General features: G+C 36.6%; 1 protein-coding gene across 25 annotated transcripts in view; it reads left to right on the top strand.

The window, feature by feature from the left end:
- LOC105482716 (adhesion G protein-coupled receptor L2) overlaps positions 1-17676 on the top strand; it is a 684023-nt gene that overhangs the window by 101880 nt on the left and 564467 nt on the right. For all 25 annotated transcript variants that reach the window (XM_071090520.1, XM_011742960.3, XM_071090526.1 and 22 more), the window contains exon 2: positions 7118-7298. The gene's annotated coding sequence lies outside the window, so the exon portion shown is untranslated. The remainder of the gene's footprint in view (positions 1-7117; positions 7299-17676) is intronic.

Below are 17676 nucleotides of genomic sequence, written 5' to 3'. Positions count from 1 at the left end.
TTAAAAATAACAAATGACATTGTTGTCTGAGAGGAGTTATGCTCTCAGTAGTAGATGTCACCAGAGCCTGGAAGTCACAGACTTTGGGGAAAGCACAACTCTGCCCCCAAATCAGCAACATCTGCGATATGAAAAGGGGACTCTGGAGGTTAAAACCAATTTGAGCTTGTCAGTCTCTAGGCAAATACTGCAGAATCCTCAGGAACAGCTTGTGACGAGGGAGTGTTGAATGGAAATAAGCTCAATCAGCCTTCTGGTTTGGATCATTGAGAATACTGGTGTTTTAAATTTTTTATTTATTTGTTATTGTTCTGTTTCATTTCATTTTGAGTTACATTTGGGTTGAGCTCCTTATTCCTCGTCTGGTGTCTCTGGAAGAAATGTGTATTTCTGTGAGATATATTTCCTCCCGTCTCCAGAAATCTTCACGGAAGAGAAGTTCATTGCTACCATCTGTACTTGGTTTAGAAGAGCTTTGATTAATAAGGACCACCCTATTGTTCATTTGTTTGACATGTGGAAATATTTGTAATCTGTTTCTGGCGAGAGAGATTTCAGCAAGGACCTGGTTTGACTTTCAAACCCACATTGCCAATGAAAACCAGCCTCCTGGATCCAGAGGTCAGTGGGGGAACAAGCAAAGGTGTTTTATTCTGCTTTCACCCCCTCCCTCAAACACCAACACCTGTTAGAAGTGAGGTTAAAAAGATCCTGTTGGAACTCCGAGACAGAGACCCAATTCCATCCTGAAAGAGACTCTGATGTATGGTGTATAATGAAAGCTGGAGACTGCCCACTGTTACACATCATTATCATTCAGATCATGAAAGAAAATGAAATGGTTCAAGCAGATAACAGCTGTTTTTATTCTGCTTTTCAAAGATTCTCTTAAACAACGATTCTCTTAAACCTGATCTCATGGCTTTTATTTAAGGGTGAACACCCAATTGTAAACACAGAGAGATGCATTCTCATGATGTCAGTAATAAAAGCATGTATAAAGCAGCATGTGTATTCTGGAAAGCTAACTAATCATTAAAGCCAAGAAACATAGTCTGGCACAAATCTGATTATGTGTCCAAGAGGACTTGATGGTATGCACATAAGAAAATGTAATGAAATAGCGGGAAGGAGAAAAGAAGAGAGAGGGAGGAGCCAGAGGGTTGAAGGGGAGCTGTTTCATGTTTGTGAGATGTTAGCAAAATTAGAAAAAGGTAAAGCTGCCAATATCATCTGAGAAAGGGGTTAGCACAGCAAGCAGAAATGTAAGCAGTTTTTTTTGTTTGTTTCACTATCTGTTGTATTACAGGCTCACCTCATTGCATTTTTATCTATTAGTTATAGACAATGAGGTTGTTACACAAGACACACACAGGAAACAGGACGAGGCCCCGTCTTTCTTTAATCAGGAGTTCAGATCTCATTTGGGACGACGTACATCTATTGTGTTTCTAATTGCTGTGATCATTATCATAAGCATTAGGTCTAGCTTGCTTGAGGAATTCAGGACCACACATTCCTCATCAGAATTCTGTTTAAATAAAATAGGATGCAAAGGAATTTTGATGGAGTCAACTTTATACAAGCTAATCTAATAGATATTTGTTGTAATTTTTCATTTTGTAAAATTACAGCAAAAACATAAGCAATCTCTCCTAGATGCACTGTAAGATGGAATGCTCATTTAAAAAAATTGTATTCTTATTTCTTCACATAGTAGGTAGCATCCTTTATTAAATGGGTTACTGTATTAATTAAATATAAACCATTCCTTACTGTACTTGCTAAAAACTTTTGTGTCTGAGGAAAATATTTGTATATATATGCATATAAAGTTTACACCTAATGTTAGCGTACAAACCACATTAATTATAACATTAAACTAAAAGATGAGTTCAACAAGCAGTTTAAAATTGGGAATCTGCTGTTTGTGTGCTTAGACTTGTACTTAAAAAAAAAATAGAAGGCATAAAAATGTCAGCTCCATAGATTTGCTGCTAAAAGACCCTTGTTCACTCGTGCATAAAATACAGCTGCCCCCAAGGGTGTGCACGTTTACAAATGCAAATTAATCTTTACCTGCCCAACGCACAAGCTATAATGGATTTCAGAACTGAACAATATAAACTAAGCATGAGATAATTTTTGATATCTCTGCTAAAGAAAACCATAATGCATAGTTTGGGATCCTAAATTACAGCTGGATTTTCTGCTCTTAAGTGTTCATTTGCTTACGTGGGAGGGGCCAATGAAATAAAGTAGCAACAATTTGTACCAATGCATGACTTTTTATTTCTTTAGATCAAATAGGAAGTGATGTGTGGACTTAAACTGTTTTCAAATGGCCTTTCCAGTTCTGTTAGAAGCAATGTTCAGGCTAAACCGCCAACATTTTTCTTCAGTGTGAAAAATGCTGACTGTGGGGCTTGTGTTAAAATATAGCACACACACACCTAAGAATCTAATGTCCTATCTATTGTTGGATATGACTCTATTAGCTTTGCATGTTGTGAATTATCTGGACTACAAACCCCTGTTCTTTTTCTTTCCTTCTCAGTATCTGTGTAGTGATCATTTTCCTGCTCACTGGTGTATCCGCTACTAAAATACAAGTGAAAATAAAAGGAGAATATAAAGGAGACACTTCCTACCTCTGGGAGGAATACAAAAAGCACACACATTTGTACCAGTTAGCAGCCCTAAATATCTGTTGAATAAATAGTTTTAAACAATTGACTGAAATACATATTTTGAATCTGCAAATATTTCCTGAAACACAGAAGCTGTGTAGGTTAGGCAGCTACGGTATAGCTCTAAAATTCAGAGTATCCCTTCTATTTTTGGCACAGAAGATAGTCACATGGCTATGAAACATGAATTTGGATGCCAAATGAATAACAAGCTTGGAGGCTGAGCTCCAAGTGACTTCAAACATCTGTGAAGTGAAAATATCCCTGTACCAAGGCGTGCTACTGTGTTGAAAACAATTACTGTTACTGATCATTTTCTTGCTTAAAATAAAGTACATCTCTTCTCATGGGAGCAGGTGTAAGGGTGACTTTGTGAATCTCCATTAATCAAATCACAAATGGACACCCTCCCCTATTCTTGTAAATCCATGCAAACAAAATTACACTTTTTAACATCTCAAAAGAAGAAGTGTGCAATTTGTTAGCAAGAAGGATAAATTTCACCTTCCCACTTCTCCAGGATTCATAGTAATCCAAAATCAAGAGAGTACAGACACTTTGAAAATCTGCCCCTTTAGCCCCTGCCTTTGGTATATTAATGACTACAAGATGTTGGACGCATATTTGAGCAGTAAGAAAAACCTGCTTCCCAAAGGGAAAAAGAAACTGGGAACAGACCCAGAGAAACAATAACTTAGTGGACAGGTCTAAGAAACTCTGAATATCAGCACGTTCCAAAGCTTAGTAACAAAGCTTAGAATGTCATGTGATCTTTACTTGCAAGTCAGCGCAAACCTTTTCTATCATTATGGCATCTAAAGCATGACTTATTTTTCATAAACAGATATTTTTCTTACGTTGGAATTTATCCTACGATGCTACAATTAGCATTCTGCCATTCTTTTTTGTCATAGTCATACAATGGTTTACTATCTACCTTTAAAAAGTAGAGAGTTAAGAGAGAAGGGAAATTGGTATTAGGTCCTGCATTGAATTTAGGTTCCTCTTTAAAGGATGCAGTGAAACAAAAATGTCCTCCTTTCAAAATGCTTATTTTGGATTTGAAGAGCATTCTCACCCAGGTGCCATTCTTTCCCTCTTTTACTTTTCTTCCAATTGTCTTACCTTTCCTGCACACATCCGTGATGCAAATTAGCACTGGCCTCCAAGCCTCAGGCATCAAAGGAATTAGGTCAGACCAGAAGAAATCAGGTTGCAGGCAAGAAAAAAATTTTAATAAAATAGAAGCTATGCCAGCCTGGAGCTTCTGTACTCCTTCAGGCAGACTAACAAGCCCTGGTCTTAGGTAATTGATACGTGGGAGAAAAGCAGAGATGTTTGAGAGACCAAAGATTTGTATAGTATTAGCAACGTGATGATATGTTGAATTTATTTGAAGCCAGTCTGTACATAGTGCTCTGATGGGCTTGGTGCTCAGCCTTAAAACAATTGCAATTAAAAATAATTCCAGGAAAAGAGAAAAGATCTAGTGCAATATCTGTTTGCTATAATTTATGAGTTTTTAAAAGTCACTTTGTATTTGTATTCCATCTGAGATTAGTGGTCTTTTAAAGCATATATTAAGTGTACACAGAAAATTAATTTTATGTTAGCATGTTTAATGCTTACTTACTCAAACAGCATATTATCTTCTTTTGAGCTATTTTAAGGACAAAAAATAGAAAGAGATTGTACTGGAAAATGTTCATTCTCCAGATGATCATTTTAGTTGCCATTATTACTGGCTCCAAAATGATTGGAGGAGCAATTCAAATTCAACCTATCACATTATCCAAGGGCATTCTATGAATAGCTGCAACCCAGAGCAAGTTCTGGCAAAGATGCAAAGGCAGCGTATCGAAGTCAGCAATAGCATTCAAGAGTATTTTCCAGAGTTGGCGAATGCAGATGAGAATATTTATATGTCATCTCTCAAACTATAGAAAGTATTTTGGGAAAGATATTTTTCACAAGTCTTAGATTAGCCATTATAGCAATTTAAAGGAGGTTTTTGTTTGTTTGTTTGTTTTTGTTTGTTTGTTTTGGATGATGAAACAAACCTTTGGGTGATGCCAGTCACATTTACACATCATCCCATTTAATCCTTGCAGCAGCCCCATGAGGGAGATATTGGTGTCTGCATTTGTGATGAGAAACTGAGGCGCAGGCATTAAGCAACTTGCTAAAGACCTCAAATTTAGAAGGTAGCAAAGACAGAATTTGAACTCAGGAATCTGAGGGAATTTCTAGAGGTTTTTCTCACTACTGGAAACAGTTTTAAAGTTTTAAGAAAGGTGAAGCCTCTTTGGTTTCTGAATGTAGTAAGTCTCAAATTCTGATAGCTCTCACACATCTCTTCAAAAAGGATCATCAGTAAGATCATTTTAACCAAGGGAAAAATATTATCCTACCTAACATGTATTGAGAAATTACTTCTACCAAATATACTTAAATTTTTCATGCATAAATTCACGTAATACTCACTATAAGATATACAGTTACCATCCCCAGTTGAAGAAAGGGAAACCGAGGCAGACAAAAGTTGAGTAATTTCCCTTAGGTTATCAGGTAGACAGAGTAAGAGCCAGGATTCGTTAAATGATTTTGTGAATATAAATGAATACCAATAACTAAGGACACATTTTGCATATACCGTGCTTTTTGTCTAGAATTATCTTTCCTCTTCACCATCTTCTCCTACAGTTCAACTTTAATGTCAGCCTTCCCAGATCCACCTCTCTAACTTAGAAGCCTTTCTGTCTTCATGGTGTAGTGCTATCATATCATCTATCACATAGTGTAGTAATGATATCCTTAACTTTCTCTCCACTTGGATGCTAAGCTCGTGGGGGGAAGAGACTCCATCTTCCATGTCATTCTATCACTAGTAATATTACTTGTTATGTAGCAGCCACCTAAAACAGGTTGGATTTACAAGTGGAAGAAAGAAAATAATTGAAAAATACTTGGTTGCAATAGATGGATAATTGGGTGAAGGATGGCTAGATTTATTGATGGATGAATACACGGATGGATGGAAATATAAAAGAATAAATGACATACACATAGGAAACATATGAGTCCGTCCAATGTGTGTGCCAGTTTTAAATAGAGAGAGTTTCCTGGGTGCATTTCTAAAAAGAAGAACTTTAAAAAAAAAATTCAGTCACTTTTCTGCCTTATCTTTAATTACTGTTCTTTTTTCTAATGGCCATTAATAATGACCCAGCAAGCTGGTGATAAATTTGTTCTTGGACGTTTTCCCTACTTTTTTGTTATGTATATATCAAAGTTTTTGGCTTGATTTCACTCCTCTTAAGTAAAGGAGACTTTTATTCCTCTAATTACCTTTGAGTTCCTGCATCGAATGCACTGCATTCCTGACTCCCTGGATGTAGCCCTCCACTCCCCTTAGCCATTTGCCTAGCAGGCGCTACTTGAAGTTTTGGCCTCTAGTATCCCTACTAGATTGAGCAATGAAAGCAGCATAAAATCCTAAACCTACTGTCAAGTGTGAATCCTCTACTTCAGAACAGATATATCATCCTGGCCCTAAAAAGAAAGAGACCACATAATATTTCCAATATTGTCATAAATTCATCCACTTTGAGTATTTGTTATATTTACTTACCAGGCAGAGCAGGGGGAAAAAAATGTTTTTGTCATCAATAACCAAAGTATTGTAAGAAAACATTAATTTCACTTAAAAAAAAAGGCATGGAAACTGTAGGCTACCATTATGGATGCCTTATGATATAGCTTATAAATACAATATTATATTAAGAATGTAATTGCTAGAGACATTGCTCCATGAAAGATGTTGGGTTGTTTACAAGAAAAAAAAAATGTCATGTCCTCCTCTGAGAGTTGTTTTGGATGATTACTTATCAGGGTTTAAAAATATAAAGGCAAATAAAGATTGGTCTTTCTACTTGAGGTCAGTAGTTCACTGATTTTTGTCAAGAAGAGGAGTTTACTAGATTTCCTTTTGCAATATCAGACAGCTTGTCATTTTTTATGTGATAGACTATGTAATTATTTTTCACGGTGGTATACTATCCATCTCTATATATACACACATACATTTACACATACATATTTACCCTATGGCACTGCATTCACTGTGCAAGTGTACCAAAACCTATTTAAGATGCAAACATCAAAGAGGAAGGGGAAAAGCAGTCCTATTGCCACTATGTGTAGATGTCTGAGAAAGTCTCCTAAAGACCAATTGATCAATATACAAAAATCGTCACAACTGCTAAAGGCTGCCAACATAATCTTTTAAAGCAAATGTAAAAGTAGATACTGAAAAATGTGGGTTACCAAAGTATTCTTTACCTCTGGCTCCCCACTCTGTGCTGTCTCATATTCTTGCAAGTCTCATTGGGATGCTTGGTAAACACACTTCACCTTTCTTTCTTCAGTTTCAGGGTAGAAAGGCTCCCTTTAACTCCTGAAGACAGTAAATCACAGTCTGTGTGGTGGTTCTCAGAAGACACTTAAAGGACTGAACTGGATGCTCTACATAGCACCCTTGCCAAAAGGGTTCGGAAATGACTTCCAGCTTCCCACAGTAATAAAATGGCACTGTTTGGCATCTTCGAGGTAATAAAAGTGAATTTTTTCCATTCTAGTAAATGAGAAGAGAGGCCTGGTTGTTTTAAAAACTGATTTAAATTCGTGTGTTTTCCTCACATTATAGAGCGTGATATGAGCACATTTAGGTGAACTTCAGACCACCTCAGAACATTACTATCCGCAGCTCTCTGGGGCAGAACTGGATATGCTGGCGGGTGGTAGAAGGGAGGTTGGAAGGATGGCCAGGTGCCCTGGACACTGCAGTCGTGATACGATAGGTGGCGCTCTCCCCTCTGAGTCTGTGTGAAAGATCTCCGAACGTGCTCTTTGGAGGATATTATTTTGCTTGAAGGAAATGTCTTGGACGTTCATCAGTGTTTCTGGCACTGTTTAACAGCTGCTGAGTCTCATAGCAGACTCTGGCTGTATTTTGGTGATGGGAAAAGCTTTAGAAAACAGATTTCCTGTCTTTAAGGAGGAGGCTTATGTTAGGCATTATTGTCATTTGTATACAAGACTTTTTATAATTCAATTTCGCTGTCCTCCCAGTTGCAAAGGAAAATCTTTTGTCATTCCTATTTGACTCATAGGGTCTAGGAAGAAGTTTGATCATCTTCCATTTCCCATCTGGTTATTCATAAGACACCTGCATCTCTGTGATTTCTGCTAGACTACACAATGCTACCAACTGACAACAGACGTTGTATAAAAGAAGGCCACCTTTCAGAAAAGGAACCTGAACATTAAAAGCTTGTCAACCAAACACACAGGATATAGCTTTTATTCCTTATTTCAACTGCACCAGAAGTGGAAATTATTACTCTTTTAAGCAGAAAAGACAAGATTGATACTTTTTACATAGAATCCAACCCACATTTGTCTTTGTTTATATTTTGCAATTATAAGGCTATTAGAAACAAATTAGTAGTATCACGGAAGAATTTTTAGTGACTTGCTGATTTCAACTATTGCCAAATACCCTCATCTACTCATCACATTCTTAATTAAGAGACACCAGTGTCTGTGTGTTTTTATAATCTCTTTGTTAAAATTACTCAGTAGTGGCCTCAGTAGTTGCAGACTAGTCCATTAATTTAATAGAGAGATTCAAAAGATTATTACAAAAGAAGCAGGATGTAGACACGCCCAGCTGAACAATAGTGGGGAAGAGAGGGGTCCCTAACAAAAGATATGATAAGAGGAAAGGGAAATATCACTGCAGTTCATAATGATGGTTGGGAAACAGTTGAGTACATGTTTTTAAGTCTGTAACAACTTGGTTCAACAAAGTAAGAATTAGTTGTAAATGCTAATGTCTTTGACTTACAAATCCTCCCTGTGAGTATGATCCAACTCAGAGCATTTGACTTCAATAGGTGACCATCTGCGATAAAAAGGAGAGTGGTTCCTTCTGTGCTAGTCCTGGAATACTAATAGAGGCAGCATTCCTGCACATAGTATGAAATCAATAAATACCTGCTGAACGGATGAATACATGACTAAACATGTGAAGAACAGTATCTCCTTTTTCTAAAGTACCATTACAGAAGTAATGGTACTTTCGACAAATATGTAAGGGTAAAAACAGTTACATTCTTGATCTTTAAAGTGTAATATATTTCTCCCCCATATTTCTTCTTTTTTAAAATATAGAAACTGTACTTTATGTACCCTGAACAACCTTCCTGCAAAAAAAAAAAAGAAAAGAAAAGAAAAAAAAACACAAAGCACATTCATCTCTGCCTCTTACATTAACAGACTTGCCTAAGAGTTTTTATGGTTATACTTCAACTTGTTCCCTGTATGCTACCTCCTCTGTAACTTGACTTTAAATTATCTGTTTATCTTCTCATATTGCAAATATTATTGAATACATGTAGTAGATTAAATAATCAGTTTCCTTTGAATATTCTTAGTTGTGATTTCCTAGTTTAACATTCACATTTTGCATCCAAATGGTATTTGTCTTCATATAATTGATAAGATTCCATTTATTCATTCATTTAATATATATATTGGTTGAATGCCTATCATGTAGAAGATAACCTACTAAATGTAGAAATTCACCAGAAAATAATCAACTTCTCTTTCTTCCCCAAATTCAGAGTTCCCTAATACTACAGGTTTACTTTAATTTGGTCAGTGGTGCCAAGTAGTCAGATAGGTGAAATATTTCCTTTAGGAGGGTGGTACTGAAAGCTGTCCATTCTTAAGAAGCATCTGTGATTATGTATGTAGTAAAACAGGTTCTGAAATTAATTATCTTAGAATTGGGCTCAGTAGACCTGGCATAGATCCCAAGAATTTGCAGCATTTCTAACAAGTTTCCCAGGTAACTCTCAGGCACATAGTTCTCAGAACGTGCTTAAGAATTACTGCCTTAAAATTTAAAGAAAATTTTATTCTCATGCCATGCTATATTCTACATACAAAAAGCATCTTCCTTTATTATTTTTCTATAAAATACTATTTAAACTTTCCTGAATTATATTTTATAATTACAACAAAATCTGTTGTGACCCATGCAGATTACTATACAATTCTTCATCCCTTTAAATGGAGTCGAAATACATGAAGAATGCTAAATATAATTTTTTTAAAAAAACTCACATTTTAATCATAAGAAAAATACTTTGATTGCCATTACGTGACTCTAAATTGGTAAATCATTACAATGATAATTTATATTTTGGTTCATTAACTTTACAAAATATTATTCAAAAGTTCCTGCAAGGTGCCTTTTCTTTAATACTTTATAATTTTTCCTTCAAAATATTTTATTAGATCACAATGAGTTTTTCATATGATTTTAGAGAATAGTAATATAATTGATGTTTTCCTTCTTGTATTAGTAATACTTTACTTCTACCTTTGTGGAATGGATTATTTTTCTGTACCAGTCCTTTCAGCAATATGGCACCATGTCATAGGTGGTGAACACAGTGACATTATTTAAGGTCACGGTACAGAGAAAATATATTACTAGGCTCTGCTTGTTGTATTAGGGTCCACCTTTCTTGCACAGAAACATTGGCTTGTTATTTCATAATGTGAGTTCCAGACTCGGTTTTCTTGCTTCTAAGGTTGGTAGGTCATTTCTTTAACAAGATTTGATATATTTCTAATCTTTTCTAATTTGAATATTATCATAGTGTGATCTGCTGATTTTTAAAAAATATATCAGTAGTGCCCAAGCTGCATTAGGAGATTTCAGCTGATATTAAATTAACCCCAACCGCCACCTCCAGTCAAATGTGGCACCTTTGCATGACAATATCATACCCACTTTTATTATATTTCTTCTTTTTAAAAAAAAAATGTATTTTAAGGGGCTTACTTGAAAATAACTCATAATAATAGGCAATTGTGAAATGTTTAGTTTCATTGAGTGCTCTAACCACATTCATCTGAATAATCCAGCTCTCCAAAGGCTGAAATCTATTCTAGCTACTTTGAATACATAGTGTCCAATGGTAACTACAAATATATTCTAGGGCTCATCAAAATGGAATGAACCAGAATATCTACACACTCAAAACAAACAAACAAAAAGGAATAGATATTCATTTTTAAAGTTTTAAAAGGCTAAAAAAATCGCAACACTATTTTAAAATATATACACTTCCACATGATAATATGCCCTTGAGCCAGGAAATCATTATAATAAAATTTTGTGGTAAAAACCCTCCACTGTTTTGTGGTGGCATTTCTGCCATGTTTCAAATTAGAACTCCTATAAATCTTGAAATTGAACAAACAGGAAAATAGAAATCTCACCTGTCTGTATTCAGACCTAAACAATGAATTGAAATAAGATTCCAGGCCCGGTGTGGTGCCTCAAGCCTGTAATCCCAGCACTTTGGGAGGCGGGCAGATCACGAGGTCAGGAGATCAAAACCATCCTGGCTAACACGGTGAAACCCTGTCTCTCCCCAAAATACAGAAAAAAAAATTAGCCAGGTGTGGTAGTGGGCGCCTGTAGTCCCAGCTACTTGGGAGGCTGAGGCAGGAGAATGGCGTGAACCCAGGAGGCGGAGCTTGCAGTGAGCCGAGATTGGGCCACTGCACTCCGGCCTGGGTGACAGAGTGAAACTCCAAAAACAAAAATTAAGATTCCAAATCAAACTTTCTAACTTGTTGAGGTTGATACATTAGTATCTGATTTCAAATATGTAGCAATTTAACTAAACAAATCCATGTTAAAACAGAATCTATACTTTGATCATTCCTTTTTAAATGAAATCATGATAATTTTGACACGATTCTCTATACTGAGGTATCCATTTCCTCACTGGAGTTCTGATAGATGCTACAAATAAATAAAAGTTTAAAGGGTTTTTCCACAAATGATGAGGAGGCTAAGAATCCAGGAATGCGATGCACTAGACTGGTAGCAGACCAAGCAGCAGAACTAAAGCTCAAAAGTAGGTGAAAGAACTTTCCATCAATAACTGCAATAATGAAGTGTAAAGTGGAGCATATTTATACTTCTGAACTGTTTCTTTATTCAGCAACCTTGTACAGAAAGTCTTCTTTATCTTTTTTTAATATTATTTATTTAGAGACAGAGTCTCTCTCTGTCACCCAGTCTGGAGTGCAATGGCGTGATCTCAGCTCACTACAACCACCACCTCCTGGGTTCAAGCGATTCTCCTGCCTCAGCCTCCTTAGTAGGTGTGATTACAGGTGTCCACCACCACGCCTGGCCATTTTTTGTGCTTTCTTTTAGTGGAAACAGGGTTTTACCATGTTGCCCAGGCTGGTCTCGAACTCCTGACCTCAAGTAATCTCCCTGTCTTGGCTTCCCAAAGTACTGGGATTATAGGCAGGAGCCACTGCACCTGGCCATTCTTTATCTTTTTAAATGTCGTAGTTGCCTAATTGTATATATTATGCAAATATCTACTTATTTGCCAAATGACAAATCCAAAATACCAAGCATCATCAAACTTTGGAAAATGCATAAATATCTCTAGGACAGTATTTTCAAATGATGCATTGAGGTAAATACGCATGCTTTTGTACTACGGGTGCTTCAAAAAATGGATCTTTAAATCAGAAAATTCCTTGGGGAAAACTCTGGCCCTGGCTTTGAGAACCACAAATGCTACAGTGCAGGATGGGAGACCCACATAGTGGTTTTAGTCCATCTAATCCCATCAGATTGAACACCTCTAAGTATGTTTCTCACAGTGGAAACATCTGATCTTACTGGCTTCTCTGTCTTTTAGGAATATATTATTAGAAAAGAAAAACATGTTTGGCCTACTGTAAGCAGTCAAGGGATTAGATATAATTATAACTAGGCAGCAGTTGTTGTCCAGCAGGCCTGTAATTGTACGTTGATAATCCTTTCTTTTCCTTGCAAATCCTAATTTACAGATGTTAGAAGTTTAATCAAAAAAAAAAAAGGAAAAGAAAACCAGAAAAAAAATAGAGGCAACCTAACCTGTAATCTGCTTTTCAATCCCTCACCAATCATGCCAAAGTGAAAATAGATTATTAAACCATGAAAGGATTTTGATAGGAAAAATTGCCTTTACAGCATTCTATTTGATAACATTAATATTCCAATTCTCATCAGCATATTGGATACCACCCTCCTTCAAAAAGACTTCAATCTCGTTTGATGTCTGTCTTTTACACTTTAGTTTTCTGAAGGGCTTGTTTTCGTTTTAAGTAGTTTATTCATCCATCTATCTAAATATCTATATCTATCTAAATATCTTCTGAAACTAGAGGGAAAAAGCCTTTACAAATACCTTACCAGAAAGATCCCACACTATTGAAAGCAAATAGAAAATGTAAGAAAATAAGTTTATCTTTCAGGTTTGAAACCAGGAACATTTCTTCCCTTTGAATTGATTTCAGCTCAGCATGATTTTTCATATGTTTTCTGAGTTTTCTCAGGGTTCTTTTGATAATGAGTAAAGAGCAATGTTTTGTCCTTCAAAGTTGCAGAGTGATGTTAACACAAGGAGTTTTGTTTTGAAAATCTTTATCTGGCATAATTATACATTCCGCCCAGTACTCTATTGATGGGAAGTAAACTGTTTCTCTCCTTCAGTTGTCGTGCTTAGGGTCTAAAGGCCAGATGGGTCCAGTAGCTAAAGCTACAAAAGAAGCCCTCCTAGGTCGTCAGTGGGAAGTTCAATATTATTGCCTCCCTAATAGCAGCTGCTTCTATTTGAACTCAGGGTTATGAAAGATGAACTACATTAAATGGTAAATCATTAAATATCAGCTGAGTAAAAGCACTGTGGTGTATTTTCCTGCTTAAATCACCAGCATCTGTCTTCTCACATGCAAAGAGTTGCTCTTGACAATCATGCAGTGAAACCCTGACAGAAGGGCCAAGACTGAAACCACACAAAAAACCTCAAATAGCATCTTTTGGGTTTTCAGTTGGCGAGTAAATGATCATCAGCAAATATTCCACAGTGAAACTAAAGCTCAACATTGCATTTAACACAGCCATAAAATATTTAGGAATGCACAATCCCTTTAGAGCCTCATTTTTTTCTCCTATTATGTGTTTATTCTTCGGGAAAAGAAAAACAACTGTTTAAATTACGTCCACCTAATACCTTAGATTTATTGCAAAGCCTACAGTTTGCTGGGTTTCTTTTACTATTGATCCTCCTCTTACTTATGGAGGATGTGAACATCATAACCAGAGATAAAGCTCATACTGATTCAAAAGTGAAATGGTGCAATAATGGATGCCTAAGGTAGTGTTTCAAGACTGTTACAAAAATTAGACCCTTTCATCGACTTACGTTAGGCAGCAGAATAATCTCAAGTGGCAATGACAGCTATAAAATCCCACACCCTACATGGCTTAGATTTATAGTAGAATACTCATAACTGCAAGCAGTTACCATGAGACAATGGTCTTTCTTTACCCTTATACTGCATGTGCTTTCATGGTGCTTTCCTCCACTGTGGATTTGTCTTGCCCACGCAAGTATTTGAGCCGCATGACAGTGTCATTTTAGATGCCACTATCATGGCAAGATACTGAAGGTAACCACACAACATCTCAATGACATATTGTTTTTGCCTCCCCAGAATATATAGCCCTGCAATAAAAAGCAAATGGAAATCTGGAATTCACTTTTAGGTTTCCAATTTGTTGCCTCCTTCTGGCATACAACAGACTACATTCAAAATTTGGGAAGAAAACACAGAGTTTAACTGCACGTATTATGTTCTACCAATCATTTTTATGGCATGCTTATTTTTTATTTATTTATTTTTTTGAGACGGAGTCCCGCTCTGCCGCCCAGGCTGGAGTGCAGTGGCGAGATCTCCACTCACTGCAAGCTCCGCATCCCGGGTTCACACCATTCTCCTGCCTCAGCCTCCTGGGTAGCTGGGACTACAGGCGCCTGCCACCACGCGCGGCTAACTTTTTGTTTTTTTAGTAGAGGTGGGGTTTCACTGTGTTAGCCAGGATGGTCTCGATCTCCTGACCTCGTGATCTGCCCACCTCGGCTTCCCAAAGTGCTGGGATTACAGGCATGAGCCACCACGCCCCGCCAAATGTATTTTTTCATTGCTTTATTAATTAGCACCTATATCCAGTATAGCATCACAGAAAACCTTATATGCACAAAGTCATACTATTGTTTAGGGAAGAAACAATTACACTCTTAAGAAAGTATAAGAGTCTGGAAGACCATCTTATTGTTTGACTTTGGGCAAATTATCAGCTGTGCCACCATTTTCTCATCAATATACTGAAAATAATAATACCTATCTTACATACGTGTGAGAATCAAATCAAATAATACATACAAAGTACTTATCATAATGCCTGGAATATATTAAAGCTTTTAGAATAAGCAAAATTTTTAGTTTTGTCCCAAAACATATACAATGTATTTCAAACCTATGCTGTGTCATGTTTCATGTTTCCTACAGCCTCCACACTGTTCCCTGCCCCTTTATGCATTTACTGAAAAGGCTCCTTTTGCAACTTCTCATTCCATGTGTTTTATCCACTGGAAATAATTCAGAGACCAACCATTGAGACCAACCTGCAAATATATTAACAGAAAACATGTATAGCATGTGGTTACCTCTTTGGGGACATGAATAGACAAACAGAAAATGTCACAGTGTCATGTTTTAGAAGAAATATAAATCTTCATGTACTGCAGGACACAATTTTGCTAACATGGAAAAGGAAAGACCACAATTTTGACAAAATTAAACTTAACCCTATGGGATATGGTTATCCCCACGTTACCTGCTTTTAACATTATATAGGACTGTACTCATATTCAGGTCAAACTACAGATAGCCAAATGTCATTTAGTGGCATTAGAGGGTGAATGCAGCTGGCAGGCAGGAATGCCCAGGACACTTTCTAGAACACAGATGCAGGACCTATACCTACTATTCAATGTTGTCTTGTCATTGTGTTAAAATACACACATCGAGACAGCCCAGAATGTTCACTGGTTAAGTGAGGCCCTAAAACTTGAAAGGATCTGTGTAACTGAGAGGAAGAAAAATGAGTCAGTCATAGGGACTCTATAACTCTGATTTTGAATAGTGAATAAAAATCTAGCATAACTATTATACAATGTTGTTCAGCGCATTGTTCGACATCATTGTCAGTTTACTCTTATTTTCTTATTTCCATAATAATGTTATACACATATATGTACTGTATAAATAATGAAGATAGAAGATTCAGTGTTTCATGTTAAGATGCTAACTGAGATGTAAAAAGGAACCATGTAATTAATCCGTGCACCACTAAGACAAATTCCATCACAGACAACATCATTCAACAAGCCATGTCATTACTGAAGCAAAGGTTAAATTGCTCTTTTTAAAAAACATAAAGCCTGTCTTTAAAGAGCTTTACAAAAATGAAAGAACTGACCGATCTTGCTCACTCTCATCCTGAAGAAAAAGTGGTCAATCTACCAACATATCAGGCTTTCTATATAGTTGGTTGTTCTTATCTATAATAGTTAAGAAGCTACAAATGACAATACATTTTAGCATTATATGGCACACTTCATTTCATAAGGACACTTCAATTTCTCTTCATTTCTGGAGGAAGATTAATTTTGTCACTGAACATTCCAGGCCCGAGTTGCTTGAAAGGAGTCAGTGACACACCAACGTTTAAGGAAATCCCGAGCTCCGGTGTCAGAGAGCATCCCAAAAAGGATGATGCATCACTCTGCAACTGCCATCTGTTGAGTGTTTTCCCGACAGCTGTATCTCTTGACCATCACCAGTGCAGATAATCACAGGAGGCACGAAGGAAGTGCACAACCGTCAGACACAGAGGAAAATTCCATGTTCGTCTGTGAAACAACATTGCTTTTAATTGCACCATAATGATTTTCTAACAGACACAATGGTATGTAGTGTAGTCTTAGAGCTGATTTAAAGCACACAATAAACCACAGTGCAGCTGAAAAGCCAATTGAGACTTCTTAGTGCCAGGAAGGTTTTTGTCTTACGTGAATACTTAAGAGCATTTCGCCAGCTACTCTGTCCACAATCCACTTTTACCAAAAATAACTGCCTCTATCATTGTGCCTGGGCAGTTTTTAAAAGAAAATGAACATTTTTATTTCAAATATCAATGAGGTTAAGTCTTGGCTTTATTTTTAATCTTCATGATAGACAATCCTAAAATAAGACCACTTCATCGGGTGGGTGATGGTCCAAAGTCTCACTCTCCTAACTTTTTTAAAACCACTTAATGTTTTTATTCTTACCCTTCAGTGTAAAAGTCTGCCCAGCTACTATATGACTTTACCTCTTTCAAAACATTCTCTGACATAGCAGTTGCAAGGGTATTGAGATGGTGGAATTGGCTGGTCAGATATTGAAATCCTTGGTTTCTTCACGGGAGCAACTAATAACACTAGTAGCTACCATTATTTGAAGACCTGCTATGGAGCAGTCCTCTTCTCAGTACTTTATAAGCTTCAACTTAAAAGATTCCAGTCAAAATGTCACCTTGTGTGAAAGTCTAATACTCTGTTTCTGGGAATTCAGTTGTCAGAATATGATGGATTCATCAGCAGAGGTTTCTAAATCCCCGAGCTCCATTCCATTCTGGAGCATAAAAGAATGAGAGGGAGACAGAGAGAGAATAAAAGAAAGAAATTTCAAAAGATCTATACTTTCCTCCTTTTCATTTATTTTAATCATTATCATTGTAATAATATATGTTGACCCTATCACATATATACACACAACACAATCACATACCCATGCATGTGTACACACACAGGCACTTACGTACTCTAAACTCTCATTTTCTTCATTTACTACCATTTTGCACTTATTTGTGTACCGTCTTGTAGCTAACAGTTACTACTACTCTGAAGTGTGGCAGCAAGAACAGATATTAGAACCAATTTAA

This window comes from Macaca nemestrina, chromosome 1 (assembly GCF_043159975.1).
Source record: "Macaca nemestrina isolate mMacNem1 chromosome 1, mMacNem.hap1, whole genome shotgun sequence".
NCBI classification, from domain to species: domain Eukaryota; kingdom Metazoa; phylum Chordata; class Mammalia; order Primates; family Cercopithecidae; genus Macaca; species Macaca nemestrina.
The sequence above is the reverse complement of the archived record's forward strand: the minus strand, read 5'-3'. Positions and strand labels throughout refer to the sequence as shown.